The sequence below is a fragment of the Procambarus clarkii genome, chromosome 15 (genome assembly GCF_040958095.1).
Source record: "Procambarus clarkii isolate CNS0578487 chromosome 15, FALCON_Pclarkii_2.0, whole genome shotgun sequence".
Taxonomy (NCBI): Eukaryota; Metazoa; Arthropoda; class Malacostraca; order Decapoda; family Cambaridae; genus Procambarus; species Procambarus clarkii.
The window spans coordinates 46,569,595-46,582,094 of NC_091164.1; the positions used below are offsets into that span (position 1 = coordinate 46,569,595).

The 12,500-nt window shown below is 58.3% G+C and overlaps 2 non-coding genes across 2 annotated transcripts; both read right to left on the reverse strand.

The window, feature by feature from the left end:
* Positions 1 to 491: 491 nt before the first annotated feature.
* Positions 492 to 653, reverse strand: LOC138365157 (5.8S ribosomal RNA). Its single transcript, XR_011228703.1, has one exon. It is a non-coding gene; the product is annotated as a 5.8S ribosomal RNA (ribosomal RNA).
* Positions 654 to 1,300: 647 nt separating this feature from the next.
* Positions 1,301 to 3,172, reverse strand: LOC138365163 (small subunit ribosomal RNA). The gene has a single exon (XR_011228709.1). It is a non-coding gene; the product is annotated as a small subunit ribosomal RNA (ribosomal RNA).
* Positions 3,173 to 12,500: the final 9,328 nt, after the last annotated feature.

Genomic DNA, 12,500 nt, shown 5'->3' on the forward strand with positions numbered 1-12,500 from the left:
AATGAAATCCGGTTGAGTCGGTCCGTAGAGAGTGTGTGTGATAGGCGGGAGGTTCCTCAAGCGTTCAATTTCCCTGGCACACTACTACCTCTGGACGGCGACGCATGGCATGTCGCTTCCGACCCGGTCCTCTAGCCATACCCTTGTGTTGTGCCATCCAGTCCACGGAGGGGTGGAAACTGGCGGCTTTGCTTGCTGCACGTCTGTGGGACAATCGGATCCGCAGCAGACGTCGAGTGTTTTCTCACTCAAAGGGCGGCAGGCCTCTGTTGCAGAAATAGGACGAAAAGCGTCTTTCTTTCACAGCATGATGAGGTGTGCTAGGGGCTCGTTTGTCAAATATTAGGGGGACTCCCGGTTTGCCTCCTGCCTTCTCATTCGGGGGGCAGTGGCGGGCGTCGTTCCCCAGAGCAGGCCAAAGCGCATCGTTGAGCCTGCCAAAGAGCAGAATATGGAGGCCGCAACAGCTACTCGCCCGATGGATGTTATTCCGACCCTCGCGCAGGAGTGGCGACAGTACACATATCAGGACTGCCGCCGCAATGTGCGTTCGACTTGTCGATGTATCTGGTATTCTTGCGATTCACATACCGACACGCAGTTAGCTGCGGTCTTCATCGACCCACGAGCCAAGTGATCCACCGTTAAGAGTTGTATATGTTTTTATTAAGGCCTGTCGGCCGTCTATCACTCCATCATAGGAGGACGTAATGTATGGGGGGTTTGATAGGGCTGGTAAGAGCCCGACTTTGGTTAGAAGACACATAAAATGCTTTTTTTCTCTCTCCCCTTTTTCCTCCTCTGCCGCACACGTACATTTACGTTTACAGTAGAGTGAAGGCGGGGAGGGAGGGGCCCACTGGGAAGCGTGTCAAGGAAAACCCAGCACTAGACGCCGCCAGAGTAGCAGGCGCCGGCCCTGTCAACGAGAGGAGCAGTAGCGTCTTCGCCTGCTGCTTTCTCTCTATGGTGTGGGTGCCGGAAGCCACTGAGCGACCGGGGACAAGGAAGAAAGATGTCGGTGACGGGTGTCGCGAGCCCCAACAGACGACTCTAAAGCAGTATACGGCGCTAGGACTGTGACCTGCGCCGGTCGGACTGACTGACATGTCATGTCAGTCCGACATCACAGACCTGTTATTGTCTCACAGTGGGTGTTGATCTCCCCGCCGTTTATCCGCTTTCTCCTTTCCCACGGCAATTGGGTGCGGCTCCCAAGGCTACCCTTGCCTTCTTCGCATTGAAGAATACTCGAACGACGACGACGAGCCGATGGTTGCAGCTCTCGCGTCACAAACTGTAATGATCCTTCCGCAGGTTCACCTACGGAAACCTTGTTACGACTTTTACTTCCTCTAAATGATCAAGTTTGGACATCTTTCCGTCAGCTCGAGGCGAGAACCCCTTGCGCCGAGACGCGAGGGGTAGAACATCCAAGAGCGCCAGTCCGAAGGCCTCACTAAATCATTCAATCGGTAGTAGCGACGGGCGGTGTGTACAAAGGGCAGGGACGTAATCAGCGCAAGCTGATGACTTGCACTTACTGGGAATTCCTCGTTCATGGGAAACAATTGCAAGCCCCAATCCCTATCATGAAGGGGATTGAACGGGTTACCCGCTCCTCTCGGAGGGGGAGAACACGTTGATCTCTTCAGTGTAGCGCGCGTGCGGCCCAGAACATCTAAGGGCATCACAGACCTGTTATTGCTCAATCTCGTGCGGCTAGAATTGCCGCTAATCCCTCTAAGAAGAAGTTGCGAACTGGACACCAATTGCTGGAGATCCGTCGACTAGTTAATAGGCCAGAGTCTCGTTCGTTATCGGAATTAACCAGACAAATCGCTCCACCAACTAAGAACGGCCATGCACCACCACCCACCGAATCGAGAAAGAGCTCTCAATCTGTCAATCCTTCCGGTGTCTGGGCCTGGTGAGGTTCCCCGTGTTGAGTCAAATTAAGCCGCAGGCTCCACTCCTGGTGGTGCCCTTCCGTCAATTCCTTTAAGTTTCAGCTTTGCAACCATACTTCCCCCGGAACCCAAAGACTTTGGTTTCCCGGAAGCTGCCCGCCGGGTCATGGGAATAACGCCGGCGGATCGCTAGTTGGCATCGTTTATGGTTAGAACTAGGGCGGTATCTGATCGCCTTCGAACCTCTAACTTTCGTTCTTGATTAATGAAAACATCCTTGGCAAATGCTTTCGCAGTAGTTCGTCTTGCGACGGTCCAAGAATTTCACCTCTAGCGTCGCAGTACGAATGCCCCCGCCTGTTCCTATTAGTCATTACCTCAGGTTCCGAAAACCAACAAAATAGAACCGAGGTCCTATTCCATTATTCCATGCATAGACATTCAGGCCATTAAAGTAGCCTGCTCTGAGCACTCTAATTTTTTCAAAGTAAACGTGCCGGCCACTCGGGACACTCGATGAAGAGCACCCCGTGCGAGCCGGCGGGGCTAGTTAGCTGTTCGGAGCGTGACAGTAAGCACCAGGCGGTGTACCGTCAGTCCGGAACTGAGATCCAACTACGAGCTTTTTAACCGCAACAACTTTAATATACGCTATTGGAGCTGGAATTACCGCGGCTGCTGGCACCAGACTTGCCCTCCAATAGATCCTCGTTAAAGGATTTAAAGTGTACTCATTCCGATTGCGAGGCCTCGGATGAGTCTCGCATCGTTATTTTTCGTCACTACCTCCCCGTGCCGGGAGTGGGTAATTTGCGTGCCTGCTGCCTTCCTTAGATGTGGTAGCCGTTTCTCAGGCTCCCTCTCCGGAATCGAACCCTGATTCCCCGTTACCCGTTATAGCCATTGTAGGCGCATAACCTACAATCGAAAGCTGATAAGGCAGACACTTGAAGGATGCGGCGCCGGTGCGGAGACCGTGCGCTCAGCAAAAAGTTATTCAGATTCACCACGGGTGGGTTAACGGACCGAGGCCCGACCAGTTTTGAACTAATAAAAGCGCTCTTCCCTTGCGGTCAGAGACGTGATGCATGTATTAGCTCTAGAATTACCACAGTTATCCAAGTAAGTGGGTTTACAGATCCAATGAAACATAGCTGATTTAATGAGCCATTCGCGGTTTCGCCTTAACTCGGCTTGTACTTACACATGCATGGCTTAATCTTTGAGACAAGCATATGACTACTGGCAGGATCAACCAGGTAGCTCAACAGTACTACGGATATATAGTACACAAGACACACACACACACACACCCCTCGCTCCCCTCGGTTTTGCGTTTTAATCCTGCTTTGCAAGTTAAATCTCACTATGGACTCTCTAGCAGCCCGACAGTATGGCGTTATGTCGATACGTTAGACGAACAGAGGCGGAGGAGAGCAGTTACTCCGCGTGGACGAACGATCATAACTACCCCGCCGAGATTACTCCTGCTCGTCATTGTCGTCATTCAACACGGCAAGCTGGAAAAACAGGAGGAGGAGCAGTAGTAAGTGAGTAGGTGGTGGTGGTGGTCTTTTTCGTTTTGGTAGGGACGCGAGTCTTATTTTCCTCGGCGTCACCCCTTTTATATGAAAGGAACCGTCGGAAATGCATCCGAGGTGCCGTGTGGTTTGTCGCCTCCTCGTTGGTGGAGAGAGGCGACGCCACAGTGTTTTTGTTCAGCCTTCCCATGACATGGAAGAAGGTTGGTGCTCTGTTCCCATGCACACAGACCGATCGATAGCTGACTCGATGTGCAGTCGTAGGCTGGAGAAGTGATCGCACGGAGATCGGAAGGAATCGTCGTGACACAATACAGAGGCGCTGCTTTGAAGGCCTCTCGAGCCTCACGACGTGCGCGATTACGGGCGCTCTCGCCTAATGCTACGTATGTCTAGCAGAATGCAAGTTCGCCTCGCGCACCGGACCCGAGATGCCGCAGCGTGTGCAGTGACAGTTCTCAGTTTGCATCGAGCATCGGGATCATGCTCTTGCGGGAAGGAGGATGATGGGGGGTTGTGTGGAGAGAGAGCTGCTGCCGAAACAAACTACTCACTCCAGGGAGGAATTGAAGGCAATTCTCGAGCCACACGACATGCGCGAGTTTCGCCGACCGTCTTCGCCCACTGTTACGTATGTCTAACACATGAACAAGATCGGTCGCACGCGCACACCGGACCCCGAGGTGCCTGGGCTCTGGAACCACACGACATGTGCGAGGAGGGCCGCCTTCGCCTGCAAGTTACGTATGTCTAACAAGACGCAATGGTCGGTCGCTCACACACCGGACTCCAAATACCTCAGCCTATGTGGCATTTGCCCCGCGACAGACAGGCAGGTTCCCCATTGGCGCCGGTGAACGAGAAGCAGTTCGCAACCGCACCGGAACCCAGAACCTGTGATCCAATCCCGCGACAGGCAAAACACCGTCTGGTTCCCCAATTACTCCGGTATACGTCTGCGGCAAACAGTTCGCTACCGCACCGGAACCGAGAACCAGCACCCTAACAGTGGGGGAAGAGAAAGGAGCCCACGCACCAAAACAATGGAATACATTTGCTCCTTCTCTCTGGCGACAACGAGACACAATGTCGCCAAGACGCCGGTAGTAGGTTCAGCCAGCCACCGAGTCTCCCCCTTTATATAGCTATATCTAACGTCCATGGAAGGCCATCTCGGACCACACGACATGCGCGAGTTTCGCCGACCGTCTTCGCCCACTGTTACGTATGTCTAACACATGAACAAGATCGGTCGCACGCGCACACCGGACCCGAGATGCCTGGCTCTGGAACCACACGACATGTGCAAGGAGGGCCGCCTTCGCCTAATGTTACGTATGTCTAACAGAACGCAATGGTCGGTCACTCACACACCGGACTCCAAATACCTCAGCCTATGTGGCATTTGCCCCGCGACAGACAGGCAGGTTCCCCATTGGCGCCGGTGAACGAGAAGCAGTTCGCAACCGCACCGGAACCCAGAACCTGTGATCCAATCCCGCGACAGGCAAAACACCGTCTGGTTCCCCAATTACTCCGGTATACGTCTGCGGCAAACAGTTCGCTACCGCACCGGAACCGAGAACCAGCGCCCTAACAGTGGGGGAAGAGAAAGGAGCCCACGTACCAAAACAATGGAATACATTTGCTCCTTCTCTCTGGCGACAACGAGACACAATGTCGCCAAGACGCCGGTAGTTGTCAGCCAGCCACCGAGTCTCCCCCTTTATATAGCTATATCTAATGTGCATGGAAGGCCATCTCGGACCACACGACATGCGCGAGTTTCGCCGACCGTCTTCGCCCACTGTTACGTATGTCTAACACATGAACAAGATCGGTCGCACGCGCACACCGGACCCGAGATGCCTGGCTCTGGAACCACACGACATGTGCAAGGAGGGCCGCCTTCGCCTAATGTTACGTATGTCTAACAGAACGCAATGGTCGGTCACTCACACACCGGACTCCAAATACCTCGGCATATGTACCCCGCGACAGGTAAAAGGCTGGTTCCCCATTTACTCCGGTAAACGTCTGCGGCAAACAGTTCGCTACCGCACCGGAACCGAGAACCAGCACCGTGGAATGGGGGAAGGGAAAGTAGCCAACGCACCAAAACAATGGAAAACATTTGCTCCTTCCCTCTGGCAACAACGAGACTTAGAATGTCGCCAAGACGCAGGTAGTTGTCAGTAGTCTCCCTCGCATGGTCCCCTAAGACAGCAGGTTACCCACGAGAAAGGTGCCACAGACACCAGGTCTCCCCTATATATATCGAATGGGTCAAGGTGATGTCGTCACTTCGTGCAAATTGAGCTCAAATGGTCGCCCAGCTCTCGCTGTGCTGTGGTCTAAGCACGAAAACCCCTGATGTACCATGTCCCAGTTCTGGAAAAAGGTACACTCCGGCGCTCGATTTCGGCCAGAATGCCGAACTTGCCTCCCAATTCCTTTCAGGTCTGAGAGCCTTGAAGGACAATAGGGTTACCGGACCAGGCACTTGCAAGGGAGTCAGGGTTACGTTTCGCCGTTTCGGTACCCTCCATCCGATTTGGACGAGATTGAAAACGGAAGCACTTGGGCCGAAGGCCGACGCGGGACTCTAGTCGCCGGGCCCGGCTCTAGCCCCTGGACCCGGGTTAAGTTGTGCCGTTTCCGTACCCCTCGTCCGATTTGGACGAGATTGAAAACAGAAGCACTTGGGTCGGAGGCCGACGCGGGACTCTAGTCCCCGGGCCCGGCTCTAGCTACTGGACCCGGCTGGCAAAACGTAACTTCGGCGCCCTCCGTCCGATTTCCGCGAGACTGAAAACGCAAACGCCCAACCGGAAGCACACCGCTGGGCTTTAGTCCCTGGGTCCGGCTCTAGCTCTGGGGCCCGGCTAGCCGCTGTTAACTTCGGCGCCCGCCGTCTGATTTCGACGAGACTGAAAACGCCAGCTCTGCCGGCAAAGACGGCTACTCAACAATAGCCGATGGGCTCGGCTCTAGCTCCGGGACCCGGCTCGCCGCTGGTATCTTCGGCGCCTGCCGTCCGATTTCCGCGGGGCCGACCACCCCAGCACCCGCATCCAAAGTAGGTTACCCGGCAGTAGCCGACAAATCCGGCTCTAGCTCCTGGACCCGGCTGGCCACTGGTAAATTCGGCACCCGCCGTACGATTTCCGCGGGACTGAACACACCTTCTTCCTGCATCGGAGGAAGGTACTCGGCAATAGCCGTTGGGCCCGGCTCTAGCCACTGGACCCTGGTCTCCGGTGGTAACTTCTTCGGCGCCACCGGCCCAATTCGACCAGACCCGAGCTGACGACAGGGAGAAAGGCACACTCGCTCAGGTAACTTTGTTCGAGAACATATCCCGGCTCCCGACGACACCGGCAACGCTCGCATGCTACACGAGAAACACTGCTGGCGCGACCGCCACACACCGGGCAGGAGCAGGCCGTCACGCCAGGCCAGGCATTCTCTGTGCCGGAGCATTGCCGGAGACTGGACGAGGTCCAGCGGGTAAACGGCGGGAGTAAGCCGCTCGCCTAACAGTCCAGGTTTGCACCTCCCTCCCCCCCATCTCCGGTTTCCTCCCTGCCCTCAGCCGCCTGACAGGACTCTCTCGACGCCACACCGAGCCACAGTGGGTCGTCTCGCCATTCTCTCTTGGTGCCACACCATGGACGGATCCTAGCCCGCCTTTTGAGTTCGAATCTCCGTTTTCGGCGACCCACCTTAACACCCCCCCTCTCCTCACCCATCCAGAGCCCAACCCCACCCCCTACCCCCCCAAGTCCTCGTCTCTGCTTTTCCTTCCTGCCCTCAGCCACCTGAAAGATCTACTCGACGGTTTCACCGAGCCACAGTGAGGTCGTCTCTGAATTTCCTCACTGTCCCCAGCCGCCTCACAGCACTCTCTCGACGACGCACCCAGCCCTCAGTGGGTCGTCTCTCCGTTTCCTCCCTGTCCTCAGCCGCCTCACAGCACTCTCTCGACGACGCACCGAGCCCTCGGTGGGTCGTCTCTCCGTTTCCTCCCTGTCCTCAGCCGCCTCACAGGACTCTCTCGACGCCTCACCCTGCCACAGTGGGTCGTCTCTCCGTTCTGTCTCTGTGTCGGATCAGGGACGGATCCTAGCCCGCCGTTTGAGGTCGAATCTCCGTTTTCGGCGACCCACCTTAACACCCCCCCTCCCCTCACCCATCCAGAGCCCAACCCCACCCCCTACCCCCCCATGTCCTCGTCTCTGCTTTTCCTTCCTGCCCTCAGCCACCTGAAAGATCTACTCGACGGTTTCACCGAGCCACAGTGAGGTCGTCTCTCAATTTCCTCCCTGTCCCCAGCCGCCTCACAGCACTCTCTCGACGACGCACCCAGCCCTCAGTGGGTCGTCTCTCCGTTTCCTCCCTGTCCTCAGCCGCCTCACAGCACTCTCTCGACGACGCACCGAGCCCTCGGTGGGTCGTCTCTCCGTTTCCTCCCTGTCCTCAGCCGCCTCACAGGACTCTCTCGGCGCCTCACCCTGCCACAGTGGGTCGTCTCTCCGTTCTGTCTCTGTGTCGGATCAGGGACGGATCCTAGCCCGCCTTTTGAGTTCGAATCTCCGTTTTCGGCGACCCACCTTAACACCCCCCCTCCCCTCACCCATCCAGAGCCCAACCCCACCCCCTTCCCCCCCAAGTCCTCGTCTCTGCTTTTCCTTCCTGCCCTCAGCCACCTGAAAGATCTACTCGACGGTTTCACCGAGCCACAGTGAGGTCGTCTCTCAATTTCCTCCCTGTCCCCAGCCGCCTCACAGCACTCTCTCGACGACGCACCCAGCCCTCAGTGGGTCGTCTCTCCGTTTCCTCCCTGTCCTCAGCCGCCTCACAGCACTCTCTCGACGACGCACCGAGCCCTCGGTGGGTCGTCTCTCCGTTTCCTCCCTGTCCTCAGCCGCCCCACAGGACTCTCTCGACGCCACACCCTGCCACAGTGGGTCGTCTCTCCGTTCCGTCTCTGTGTCGGATCAGGGACGGATCCTAGCCCGCCTTTTGAGTTCGAATCTCCGTTTTCGGCGACCCACCTTAACACCCCCCCTCTCCTCACCCATCCAGAGCCCAACCCCACCCCCTACCCCCCCAAGTCCTCGTCTCTGCTTTTCCTTCCTGCCCTCAGCCACCTGAAAGATCTACTCGACGGTTTCACCGAGCCACAGTGAGGTCGTCTCTGAATTTCCTCACTGTCCCCAGCCGCCTCACAGCACTCTCTCGACGACGCACCCAGCCCTCAGTGGGTCGTCTCTCCGTTTCCTCCCTGTCCTCAGCCGCCTCACAGCACTCTCTCGACGACGCACCGAGCCCTCGGTGGGTCGTCTCTCCGTTTCCTCCCTGTCCTCAGCCGCCCCACAGGACTCTCTCGACGCCACACCCTGCCACAGTGGGTCGTCTCTCCGTTCTGTCTCTGTGTCGGATCAGGGACGGATCCTAGCCCGCCGTTTGAGGTCGAATCTCCGTTTTCGGCGACCCACCTTAACACCCCCCCTCCCCTCACCCATCCAGAGCCCTACCCCACCCCCTACCCCCCCAAGTCCTCGCCTCTGCTTTTCCTTCCTGCCCTCAGCCACCTGAAAGATCTACTCGACGGTTTCACCGAGCCACAGTGAGGTCGTCTCTGAATTTCCTCCCTGTCCCCAGCCGCCTCACAGCACTCTCTCGACGACGCACCCAGCCCTCAGTGGGTCGTCTCTCCGTTTCCTCCCTGTCCTCAGCCGCCTCACAGCACTCTCTCGACGACGCACCGAGCCCTCGGTGGGTCGTCTCTCCGTTTCCTCCCTGTCCTCAGCCGCCTCACAGGACTCTCTCGACGCCTCACCCTGCCACAGTGGGTCGTCTCTCCGTTCTGTCTCTGTGTCGGATCAGGGACGGATCCTAGCCCGCCGTTTGAGGTCGAATCTCCGTTTTCGGCGACCCACCTTAACACCCCCCCCTCCCCTCACCCATCCAGAGCCCAACCCCACCCCCTACCCCCCCAAGTCCTCGTCTCTGCTTTTCCTTCCTGCCCTCAGCCACCTGAAAGATCTACTCGACGGTTTCACCGAGCCACAGTGAGGTCGTCTCTGAATTTCCTCCCTGTCCCCAGCCGCCTCACAGCACTCTCTCGACGACGCACCCAGCCCTCAGTGGGTCGTCTCTCCGTTTCCTCCCAGTCCTCAGCCGCCTCACAGCACTCTCTCGACGACGCACCGAGCCCTCGGTGGGTCGTCTCTCCGTTTCCTCCCTGTGCTCATCCGCCTCACAGGACTCTCTCGACGCCTCACCCTGCCACAGTGGGTCGTCTCTCCGTTCTGTCTCTGTGTCGGATCAGGGACGGATCCTAGCCCGCCATTTGAGGTCGAATCTCCGTTTTCGGCGACCCACCTTAACACCCCCCCTCCCCTCACCCATCCAGAGCCCAACCCCACCCCCTACCCCCCCCAAGTCCTCGTCTCTGCTTTTCCTTCCTGCCCTCAGCCACCTGAAAGATCTACTCGACGGTTTCACCGAGCCACAGTGAGGTCGTCTCTCAATTTCCTCCCTGTCCCCAGCCGCCTCACAGCACTCTCTCGACGACGCACCCAGCCCTCAGTGGGTCGTCTCTCCGTTTCCTCCCTGTCCTCAGCCGCCTCACAGCACTCTCTCGACGACGCACCGAGCCCTCGGTGGGTCGTCTCTCCGTTTCCTCCCTGTCCTCAGCCGCCTCACAGGACTCTCTCGGCGCCTCACCCTGCCACAGTGGGTCGTCTCTCCGTTCTGTCTCTGTGTCGGATCAGGGACGGATCCTAGCCCGCCTTTTGAGTTCGAATCTCCGTTTTCGGCGACCCACCTTAACACCCCCCCTCCCCTCACCCATCCAGAGCCCAACCCCACCCCCTTCCCCCCCAAGTCCTCGTCTCTGCTTTTCCTTCCTGCCCTCAGCCACCTGAAAGATCTACTCGACGGTTTCACCGAGCCACAGTGAGGTCGTCTCTCAATTTCCTCCCTGTCCCCAGCCGCCTCACAGCACTCTCTCGACGACGCACCCAGCCCTCAGTGGGTCGTCTCTCCGTTTCCTCCCTGTCCTCAGCCGCCTCACAGCACTCTCTCGACGACGCACCGAGCCCTCGGTGGGTCGTCTCTCCGTTTCCTCCCTGTCCTCAGCCGCCCCACAGGACTCTCTCGACGCCACACCCTGCCACAGTGGGTCGTCTCTCCGTTCCGTCTCTGTGTCGGATCAGGGACGGATCCTAGCCCGCCGTTTGAGGTCGAATCTCCGTTTTCGGCGACCCACCTTAACACCCCCCCTCCCCTCACCCATCCAGAGCCCTACCCCACCCCCTACCCCCCCAAGTCCTCGCCTCTGCTTTTCCTTCCTGCCCTCAGCCACCTGAAAGATCTACTCGACGGTTTCACCGAGCCACAGTGAGGTCGTCTCTGAATTTCCTCCCTGTCCCCAGCCGCCTCACAGCACTCTCTCGACGACGCACCCAGCCCTCAGTGGGTCGTCTCTCCGTTTCCTCCCTGTCCTCAGCCGCCTCACAGCACTCTCTCGACGACGCACCGAGCCCTCGGTGGGTCGTCTCTCCGTTTCCTCCCTGTCCTCAGCCGCCCCACAGGACTCTCTCGACGCCACACCCTGCCACAGTGGGTCGTCTCTCCGTTCTGTCTCTGTGTCGGATCAGGGACGGATCCTAGCCCGCCGTTTGAGGTCGAATCTCCGTTTTCGGCGACCCACCTTAACACCCCCCCTCCCCTCACCCATCCAGAGCCCTACCCCACCCCCTACCCCCCCAAGTCCTCGCCTCTGCTTTTCCTTCCTGCCCTCAGCCACCTGAAAGATCTACTCGACGGTTTCACCGAGCCACAGTGAGGTCGTCTCTGAATTTCCTCCCTGTCCCCAGCCGCCTCACAGCACTCTCTCGACGACGCACCCAGCCCTCAGTGGGTCGTCTCTCCGTTTCCTCCCTGTCCTCAGCCGCCTCACAGCACTCTCTCGACGACGCACCGAGCCCTCGGTGGGTCGTCTCTCCGTTTCCTCCCTGTCCTCAGCCGCCTCACAGGACTCTCTCGACGCCTCACCCTGCCACAGTGGGTCGTCTCTCCGTTCTGTCTCTGTGTCGGATCAGGGACGGATCCTAGCCCGCCGTTTGAGGTCGAATCTCCGTTTTCGGCGACCCACCTTAACACCCCCCCTCCCCTCACCCATCCAGAGCCCAACCCCACCCCCTACCCCCCCAAGTCCTCGTCTCTGCTTTTCCTTCCTGCCCTCAGCCACCTGAAAGATCTACTCGACGGTTTCACCGAGCCACAGTGAGGTCGTCTCTGAATTTCCTCCCTGTCCCCAGCCGCCTCACAGCACTCTCTCGACGACGCACCCAGCCCTCAGTGGGTCGTCTCTCCGTTTCCTCCCAGTCCTCAGCCGCCTCACAGCACTCTCCCGACGACGCACCGAGCCCTCGGTGGGTCGTCTCTCCGTTTCCTCCCTGTGCTCATCCGCCTCACAGGACTCTCTCGACGCCTCACCCTGCCACAGTGGGTCGTCTCTCCGTTCTGTCTCTGTGTCGGATCAGGGACGGATCCTAGCCCGCCATTTGAGGTCGAATCTCCGTTTTCGGCGACCCACCTTAACACCCCCCCTCCCCTCACCCATCCAGAGCCCAACCCCACCCCCTACCCCCCCCAAGTCCTCGTCTCTGCTTTTCCTTCCTGCCCTCAGCCACCTGAAAGATCTACTCGACGGTTTCACCGAGCCACAGTGAGGTCGTCTCTCAATTTCCTCCCTGTCCCCAGCCGCCTCACAGCACTCTCTCGACGACGCACCCAGCCCTCAGTGGGGTCGTCTCTCCGTTTCCTCCCTGCCCTCAGCCGCCTCACAGGACTCTCTCGACGCCGCACCGAGCCCTCAGTGGGTCGTCTCTCCGTTTCCTCCCTGTGCTCATCCGCCTCACAGGACTCTCTCGACGCCTCACCCTGCCACAGTGGGTCGTCTCTCCGTTCTGTCTCTGTGTCGGATCAGGGACGGATCCTAGCCCGCCATTTGAGGTCGAATCTCCGTTTTCGG